Below are 9,829 nucleotides of genomic sequence, written 5' to 3' on the forward strand. Positions count from 1 at the left end.
TTCCACTGAGAAATAACATCATTAAAGATCTAAAAGGGAATCAGAGGAAACAATAATTCCGATAACCAAGGTGAAATACCAGTAAGCTCCAATATCTAGTCTAAAACTCTGTAAGAGAATGTATAGAAGCTTGTGAACCTTCTGAAGGAAAATGTCTGAGTTTGGTGGGAAAGGCAGAAGCCAGAGCAAACTCCAGTCAATAGACTTCAAAGTCTTGGGGTCTTGGTTCTGACCCATCAGAGCTACATGGATAGAGAAGGATTCTAGGAGGTCCCTCCCGAGGGAATCAGGACCAGATCCTGTTGACATACCTGAGGACCTGGCACGAGTCCCTAAGTCATAGGTTTTACCCAACCATAGCAAGAGGCAGACTCAGCTCCATCACATCTAGTAGTTCATATGTCAGGAGATGCTTCAAAGACAAGAATTGTTTTTAACCCAACTATAACTCTTCTTGTTACATTTTATCTTATTCAATTCATCTCATTCAAGGCAAATAAATTACACAGTGTGTAGTATGTAAAGCATAAGAGTGGGAACCAAGAAAATTCAGAACTTGACTTAAACACTTACTGACTGTGGAGATCCTGGGAAAATCACTTATCTTCTATCTGCCTCAGTCTCCTCATCTGCAAAAACAGGATAATAATAGTACCTACTTCCCAGAATTGCTATGAAGATAAATGTCTGGCATTTATCATGTAGGCACTTGATAAATGTTGACTGAGATTTGTAAAGTATTTTGCAAACCTTATAGTGTCATATAAATGCTATCTGTTATTATTATTATTTGAGTTTATTAGGATCTCTTTGTAACCTTACTCTGTCTTCTAAAATGTAGTCATAGGCCAGTCCCAGGTCTCATTTGATCAACTTATTATGGTCAAATTAGAGTCCATGCAGGATTCCTAATACATCTTACTTGTTACTCCTACTTTTGTGTATTTGTAGATGTCTGAAGGAATTGATTTTATTATTGACTTCTTCCTTGAATTTCTTCTTAAATTACAGCTAATGAACTATGATATTTTGATAGTTGAAAAGGGGCTAATCTTTGTATGATGACATATCTAAAGGTGCTTTTAATAATAAAATATACTCCTTGACATCCCCTCGATCTCCATTAGGTTCCAGACAAATTTTCATTTTCAGATTCAAGGAGCATCTTCATCAGTTGATATATTTGATCTCCTTTAAGCTATCCTATAAATTCTGTGTATTTTGCCCCTTTCTTTCCTCCTTGTCATTTCTCCAGAAATCCTGTTTAAGATATGTATTGCTGGGGCGGCTAGGTGGTACAGTGGATAGAGCACTGGCCTTGGAGTCAGGAGCACCTGAGTTCAAATCTGGCCTCAGACATTTAATAATTCCCTAGCTGTGTGGCCTTGGGCAAGCCACTTAACCCCACTGCCTTGCAAAAACAAACAAAAAAAATAAAAATAAATGTGTTGCAGTATCTTTATTGATTTTATTTAACCCAATGACCTAGGGAGAGCAAAGAAAGTGAATGAAGGCTCTGGGAGGGAGGACACCCACAGGGAAAAGAGTTAGGATGGGTTAAATAAGAATAATAAAGACATTAGTGCCATTAGTTAATGTCTCTAGAGCCAAAGAGCAAGAGCAGTGACTAGACTTTGAAAGGTGATGGAAAGTAGGGAAAGGAATAAGCATTTATCAATGCCTTGGTGTTGGTGACTCATGTTGACTCTTCATGATCTCATATACCAAAGCAAGAGAATACTATCTTCTTGTTCTTGGGAGAAAAATTGGACTGGTTTATCATTTCTTCTCCAGCTCACTTTACAGCTGAGGAACTGAGGCAAATAGTTAAGTGACCTGCCCCAGGTCACACAGTGTCTGAGGCTGAATTTGAACTCGCAAGACAAATCTTACTAACTTCAGGCCCTGCCCTCTATCCACTATGCCATCATTCCATTAATGACTGTTTGAGAAAGATATTTTTTAAACCACTGATGACTTTAACCTATAAGACTGATTCTTAGAAAGCAAAGATGAATTACAAATAGCATTCTTTATTGCTGATCCAGAAAGAAAAAATAATTAAATCCTTATCAGAATTTCAGGTATAGTAATCTAAATGGGATACTAATATTTTGAGGACAGGAATAAAGTTTAATTATCAAAAGGAAGAAATCTTACCAGGATGATATTGTATAAAAGAGATGTTGCTTGAGCAGCTAGGCAGCATAGTGAGATAGAGCACCAATCTTGGAGTCAGAAGGACTAAGTTCAAATATGGCCTCAGACATTCACTAGTCGAGTGACCCTGAGCAAGTGATAACCCCAAATTCTTGGCAGAGATTTGGTGATATTGTAAACAAAAGTATGGGAACAAGGGCCAGGAGACTGGTCCAGTTATCCTTGGTGCTGAGCTGTGACATCGTGGGTCAATCACTTTATCTCTAAGACCTCCCTCAGGTGCCCTAGCTGGAAAACGAAAGGGATTGAACTACATAGTTCCCAAGGTCTCTTTCTTTTAACTTCTTATGAGATTTCTTTGATGTTCTTTTAACTTTTAACTTCTATGAATGAATTCAGTCTGCTACTTTTGGCATCCATTTCACTGGATTCATTATTATTACAATTGGGTCCTAATTATATTATAGTATATGGAAAATGACATTGAGAGAGGATCATAGGTAAAAACAATAACAGTGTAGAAGGAAGATCTCACATGTTGTGCCATTCAATCCTCATTATAGCCATATGGAACAGAAGCTATCATTACCTCCATTTTACAGATGGGAAAATTGAGACTGAGGGAAATTCGGTGATTTACCCAGGTTGTAAGTGTAACCTTCTTATAAAAGATGGTTAAGAGACGTATAAGTATAGATCCAAGAGAAAGAAGTTAAATCCCTGTGTGTGGCAGTTGCTTTCTTCAAGTATCTGAAAAATTTTATGAGGAAAGAACTGATCTGTGGCAAGGAAATGGCAAACCACTCCAGTATATTTGCCAAGAAAATCCCAAATGGGGTCAAAAAAGAGTCGAACACAACTGAAATGACTAAACAACAACATGGGCATAGATCATTGAAGAGGAAATGGATTTAAATTTAAGCAGCAGAATCTTTGCAGGCACTTGGGGAAAAAAGTCAAAACAGTCAGAGGAATAAAGCACGAGGAGTCTCTAACTCCATTTACATTGCTCAGCCAGTAAGAATTTGAATCCAGGTCATCCCAACTGTGGGGTTGGTTCTCTATCAATTATGCTCCCTTCCTCTCTTTGCCATTCATAGATTCAGAAACAGACTTTTCTTGTCCTTTATCCTATAGCTCACGTGGAAAACTCATCAAAGTCCCTTCTCTCTTCCTGCTGGTAGAATATGCTCTCAGAAATAGTCATCAGTGTCCTTTGTATGGCATGTAGAACATTTTGTTTGACATTGCCCTTGGAGAATATATACTAGATACATTCTAATCAACATATTCCTTATCAACTCCACCACAATTACCAGCAATTTCTGAGCATTATTCATAGCAATAAAGTTGCTTATTGGAACAACAAGAAAAATAGGAAAAATGGAAAATAAACTCCTAACTTGATCACTCTCTCAACCTGTTCTCCTTTTGTTGCCTGAAAGAATCTTGTGCAGGATGCCCACAGTAACAACCAATAGAGGAGCTATAGTCCTGATATGACTATGCTCATGACTCACTGCTTCTTCCTTCCTGACTCATCTTAGACAAATACACTGCAAAGCATTTCAAAAGCTTTTCATTTACCTTCCTATGAAAAACGAAAGAAGTCTGTTTCTGACTTGATATCTAATAAAGAGAGGAAGGTGGCTTAGTGGAGAAAGAGTCAGGTTTACAGTTGAGATAAGCTGGAGTTCAAACCCCACCTCTGACTTAGACTCACTGTGTGACTCTGAACAGGTCACCTAACCTCTCTTAAATTCCCAGATGACCCTGATGCAAAGGTTCTTTAAAACAAACTAGTGATTTAGTGTCTGAATCGATAAGTCACAGACAGTCATGAGTCGTCATTTTTTTAATTGCCAGTCAGTCACCAAAGAGATTATTTTTCGTATGCCATAGAACACACAGCCATTCATAATTTTGACACTTACAAGATGACTGGGCCTTCAGTTCTGAAAGACATGAAGCCACAATTCCTAACCTCAAAACAGTGGGGAGGTCCTCTCAGACTTGGGACAGCTCCAAGGAGAAAGATCATAGGATCATAGATTTAGAGCTGAAAGGGACTCCATCCATCTAATCCAGATGAGAAAATATAAGCCAAGATCATTAAAATAAAATAAAGGTGACATGTTCCAATGAGAGGCAAATACTACTCCCAATTAGTAGTGTACAATTCTGCTAGAATTATCCTATGATTCCCTATTGGTTAACATTCCTTTTTCTGTGGACTTCACTGATGATATATTTTGGGCCCTTTCCTACCAGAGTCAAAAATCGAAACATTTCCAGGAAATCCAGTATGGTAGTGGAAGTCCTCAGTAAGAACCCTATTGAGAAGTCAAGTAAATCCTAGAGCAATGACTTCAGGTATAGGTTGTATATTGTCAAAGATCATTCCATCAGCTTCTGTCCTGACTGAGCTAACTAGCAAACTAGCCATAGTGTTAGATAATAATAATGTTTGTCCTTCAGTTTTGAAGAAGACTACGACATCAGGGAGGTAATGCCATGACAAGCACATGAATTGGATTTGAGTGAGGGAAGAGGGGCGCTATGCTAAGTCACCAGCCTTACTTACTCCTCCAGAGCCATCTGGGTCCAGTGGTCAGATAGGAATCAGGATGACTGGAGATGGCCCTGGAGGAAGGGCAATCAGGGTTAAGTAAGTATAGACACAGATGAAGAAAGTGAGGACAAAGAAAGGGGACATGATTTGCCTGAGGTCCCACAGATAAGTGGTATCCTGGTATTCCCAGGACCATGTTACTTCCCTTAAGGTCCAGAACCCTGTTGACAAAATTTTGTCCCACTTTGAGAGGAAGAATGATCAGGGAGTAGGAAGCTATACACCCTCAGAGCCACAACATAATTTATGACAAAAAGTGAAAAAATGATCTTGCCTGACTGTAATCATAAGGAGTCATTTAGATAGACATAACTCATATTACAAATTAGCCCAAGATAAAGAACCCCGGGTGCCCCTAATGAATGCAAGCTGGGCAAGTGCTCCAGTTGACAGCTCATCGAGAAGTTAGCCCTTCAACAGTACAGGAGTCTCCTTGTCGCATGTGGGGGCCATGTGGTTCAGCCCTGACTCAGACAGAGGGGAAGAGGGCTACTTCTGAATCACTATCACCACATCCTGCCGCTCCCTGGGTTTTCCTTGGAGGTTGCCCATTGGAAGCACAAGTCTCTTTGGTGAGATCACCACCCAAGACATAGGGATCAGGTATTTTCAACAAATGACTGCTAAGTCTAAGAAGTCCCATTTTTCCAGGAACCTTTTGGGTCTTGGGTCTTGAAGCTGCTGTGCTCCTTCAACCTGTGAAGTCGATTGTGAGTAATTGTAAAACTGACAGTCTGGGTGGGGAAAAGATTAAAGTGGTTTTGTTTTAGGTTTGAGTGTTGTGGTTGATGAAGGGGGCTTTCAAACTAATAACTGACTTCATATCTCTGTTTGTTTTAAGTTTCTATTTAAAAACAAACTCCAATTCTTCATATCCTTTCTAATTAGAGGTACATGTGGGCCTGTGATGAAAATGTCAGATAGATAATAACTTGGTAGGACTGTTCTTTCTGGATACTGTCTCCTATAGATTTTTTGCTTTAAGATCAAAGAGGCATTTCTTCCTTTCTTATTCATTTTAGTAGTCAGTTATTTAGTAGTCAATTATTCATTTAGTAGTCAATTCAAAATCCTTTCATTTACTTTAGAATAAAGGACAAGAAAAGTCTGTTTCTGAATCTATGTCTGGTAAAGAGAGGAAGGGAGCATAATTGATAGAGAATCAACCCCATAGTTGGGATGACCTGGATTCAAGTTACTTGCTGAGCCATGTGCCCAATCTCACATTGGTGGGATTCATACAAATGGTTTATTCTGTCAGTTCCCCAGACAACTTGCTAAGTCTATAAAATGCTCATGTTATTGGTAGGTGGAGTTTCCCCATCTGGGAGCCTGTAAATTTATGAAATCCCAGGCCTGGACCAAGAAAAGGATTTCTAGCTGATAATCTCCCATAGTGGATCAGACTAGTAATTTTTCCAATTCTGACTATTTGTGGGGAAAGGTGCTCTTTGTGCTCCCTCAATTCATGTAATCACACCACTATGGGTCCTGAATACTTTATCTAATATTTCCTAGTTCTAAACCATCAAGTGAGAAATTTCTCTCATCCAGCCCCTTCCTCTCTTTTACCAGACAAGGTTTAATAACCATTCCGACCTGACCCTTCTAAAACTTCTCAATCTCATATCCAAAACTCTACATAATAATTAAGAGACAACTACAAATACATATATAAATATATATATATGTATGTATGTATGTATGTATGTATGTATATGTACATAAAGACATGCAAATATACAGTATGCCAGATCTGGAGTCAGGAAGAACTGAATTCAAATCTGGCCTCAGACACTACCTGTGTGACCCTGGGCAAGTCACTTAACCCTGTTTGCCTCCGTTTCCTCATCTGTAAAAGGAGTTGGGAAAGGAAATGGAAAACCACTTCAGTATCTTCACCAAGAAACCCCCAATAAGATCATGAAGAGAAGAGTCGGATTTGACTGAAATAATGGAATTATAATTACTATCTCTCTCTTTCTCTGATGGTATGTATACACACACACACACATATGACTATATATACACACATATATGACTTTGAATCAAGGATCATTCTAACTGTGGGGCTTCCTGGTTCTATCTATTATTATGATTCCTTCATTTATCCTTTATCCTAAGGTAAAGACCCTAGAGGCCAGGACTCAGGGAAGCTTCAAAGAGACAAATTAAAGCTTGATATGAGAAAAAACGTCCTAAAAATCAGGTCTGTCCCCAAGTGGAATGGCACAGGATACATGACCACTTTTAGAGTAAATTGGAGACGGGATTCTTGTTCAGGTATATTTGTACTCTATGGCCTCCTTCCAATTCTGAAATTCTGTGATTCTGTAATAGGTGGAGGTTTTAGGGGTAGAAGACAAGGGGAAAAGGAATTTGTTCTTGGCTTGAGGTAAAAGAGAATAAAATTAGATCAGGAGTTAGTTCAGTTTGGCTAGAGTGTAACATACTTGTAGCAAAACTCATTAATGTTATGAAATTAGGCTGGAAAGGAAGGTTGGAGCCAGAAAGCGATAGGTCTTGAATGGCAGATTAAGTAGTTTCTGTGTTCTTTGATATGAAAAGAGAAGCTACTAAAGCAATTGATTAGATCTGAGAAGTGAGAAAAAGGAAAGAACCCAAGAATATTGCCAGCTGACATTCCCAGCTTGGGGAATTGGGAAGATTTGAATAGAAAGAAGGTTTAGGATAACAGATGATGGGTTTGGTTTTGTATACAGAGTTCAAAGAATTTCAACTTTAGACCTGCCTAGCAGAGGTTTGGAAACACAGCAATGAAGTTCCAGAGAGAGGCCAATGCTCCAGAAGGTGGAACAGGAACCAGGATTTTACTAGTATAGGAACACACCTCCCATTCCTACCTTCCTCTTTCCCCACCCCAGACAATACTTCTGGGGCAACAAGACTTGTCCAGAATACCAAGAAGTTAAGTGATGTGCCCAGAATCACACCGCCAAATCTGCTTTTGGCAGGACTTGAAATCACATCACCTCTAGCTACTATAACACACTGCCTCTCAGAGCAGTTATACAAATTTGCAAATCATTTCACATAGAAATGATAAGCAAAGGCTTGAAGACTCACAAGATAACAAAGGTAGAAAGTATAAAGATAAGTCTCAAGGTTGTCACAAGGTTGGAGTTTAAGGCGATATACACACTCAGGAGGGAAGGGAAGGAAAATTGACCATAAGAAGGGGACCCAGGAAATAGAGATAAATGGGTTCAATACTGAGAGTTTTTAGAAGCAGGGAGTTTATACCACCCTTTCTAAAACTTTAAGAAAGAAACATAAAAATAGGAAAACATGTTGATAGAACAGCAGAATCAAAAAGTTTACTTTCTTAGGGTAACAGAGACCTGACCATGTTTATACTTATAAGGGAAAAGGAAGAGATTAAAGAGGAAGAAGAAGGCAAGGAAGGGCAGGAAGAGAAAAAGTAAGAATAGCTGATGGAGTAAGGTCCTAAAGGGATTGGAAAGATTAAAGGCACAAGTGGAGAAATTGGCCTAATCCTCTAAGACCACGTAATCCTTTAAAACCAGAGGGAAAGCTTGAGAAATGACAAAGTAAAGTTTTGTAGTACAGAGAAGAGAGTGGGGGGAAATGCACAGAAGTGCATTATTGAAAGTGGCCTAGGCATAACAGATCTAAAATTATATTATAAAGCATCAGTCATGAAAACTGTTTGGTATTGGCTAAGAAATAAGTTGGTAGATCAGTGTAATAGATTAATTGCCAAAGAAACAGAGGAAAATGATTATAGTAATCTGCTGCTTGATAAACTCAAAGATTCGCTTCTTGGATAAGAATTCACTCTTTGATAGAAACTGTTGAGAAAACTGGCATACACCAATGTCTCACACTCTATATCAAGATAAGGATATAGACATAAAAGATCATATCATAAGCTAATTAAGAGAACAAAGAATAGTTTATCTGTCAGATGAATGGAAAGGAAAGCAGTTTAAGATCAAAGAAGAGATAGAGAACATTATAAAATGCAAAATGAATAATTTTGATTTCATTAAACTGAAAATTTTTTTGCACAAATAAAACCAATACAACCAAGATTAAAAGGAAGGCAAGAAGTTGGGAAACAATTTTTACAACTTGAGTTTCTGACAAAGGATTCATTTCTAAAATATATAGAGAACTGAGTCAAATTTTTAAGAATATGTCACCCTCCATTAATACATTGTTGGTGGAGCTGTGAATTCATCCAACATTTCTGGAGAGCAATTTGGAATTACACCCAAAGGGCAACAAAAATGTGCATACCCTTTGACCCAGCAATACCACTACTGGGTCTATACCCTAAAGAGATTATGAAAAAGGGTAAAAACATCACTTGTACAAAAATATTCATAGCAATGTTTGTGGTAACAAAGAATTGGAAATTAAATGAATGTCTTTCAATTGGGGAATGGCTTAACAAACTGTGGTATATGTATGTCGTGGAACACTATTGTTCTATTAGAAACCAGGAGGGATGGGAATTCAGGGAAGCCTGGAAGGGCTTGCATGAACTGATGCTGAGTGAGATGAGCAGAACCAGAAGAACACTGTACACCCTAACAGCAACATGGGAGTGATGGCCAACTTTAATGGACTTGCTCATTCCATCTGTGCAACAATCAGGGACAATTTGGGGCTATCTGTGATGGAAAATACCATCTATATCCAGAGAAAGAATTGTGGAATTTGATCAAAGACCAAAGACTATTACCTTTAATAAAAAAAAATCTTTATTTTATTATGTAACTTTGCTATCTCTTATACTTTATGTTTCTTCCTTAAGGATATGTTTTCTCTTGCATCACATTCAACTTAGATCAATAAATACCATGGAAGCAATGTAAAGATTAACAGACTGCCTTCTGTGGGGGGTGGGGGGGAGGGAAACAAGATTAGGGGGAAAATTATAAAATTCAAAATAAATAAAATCTTTCTTTAAACAAATTTTAAAAAGGTATATTATTATGTAAAAAAATAATTAAATATAATAACTTCAAAAAAGAATGTCATCCCCAA

The sequence above is a fragment of the Macrotis lagotis genome, chromosome 7 (assembly GCF_037893015.1).
Source record: "Macrotis lagotis isolate mMagLag1 chromosome 7, bilby.v1.9.chrom.fasta, whole genome shotgun sequence".
In the NCBI taxonomy this organism is placed as follows: domain Eukaryota; kingdom Metazoa; phylum Chordata; class Mammalia; order Peramelemorphia; family Peramelidae; genus Macrotis; species Macrotis lagotis.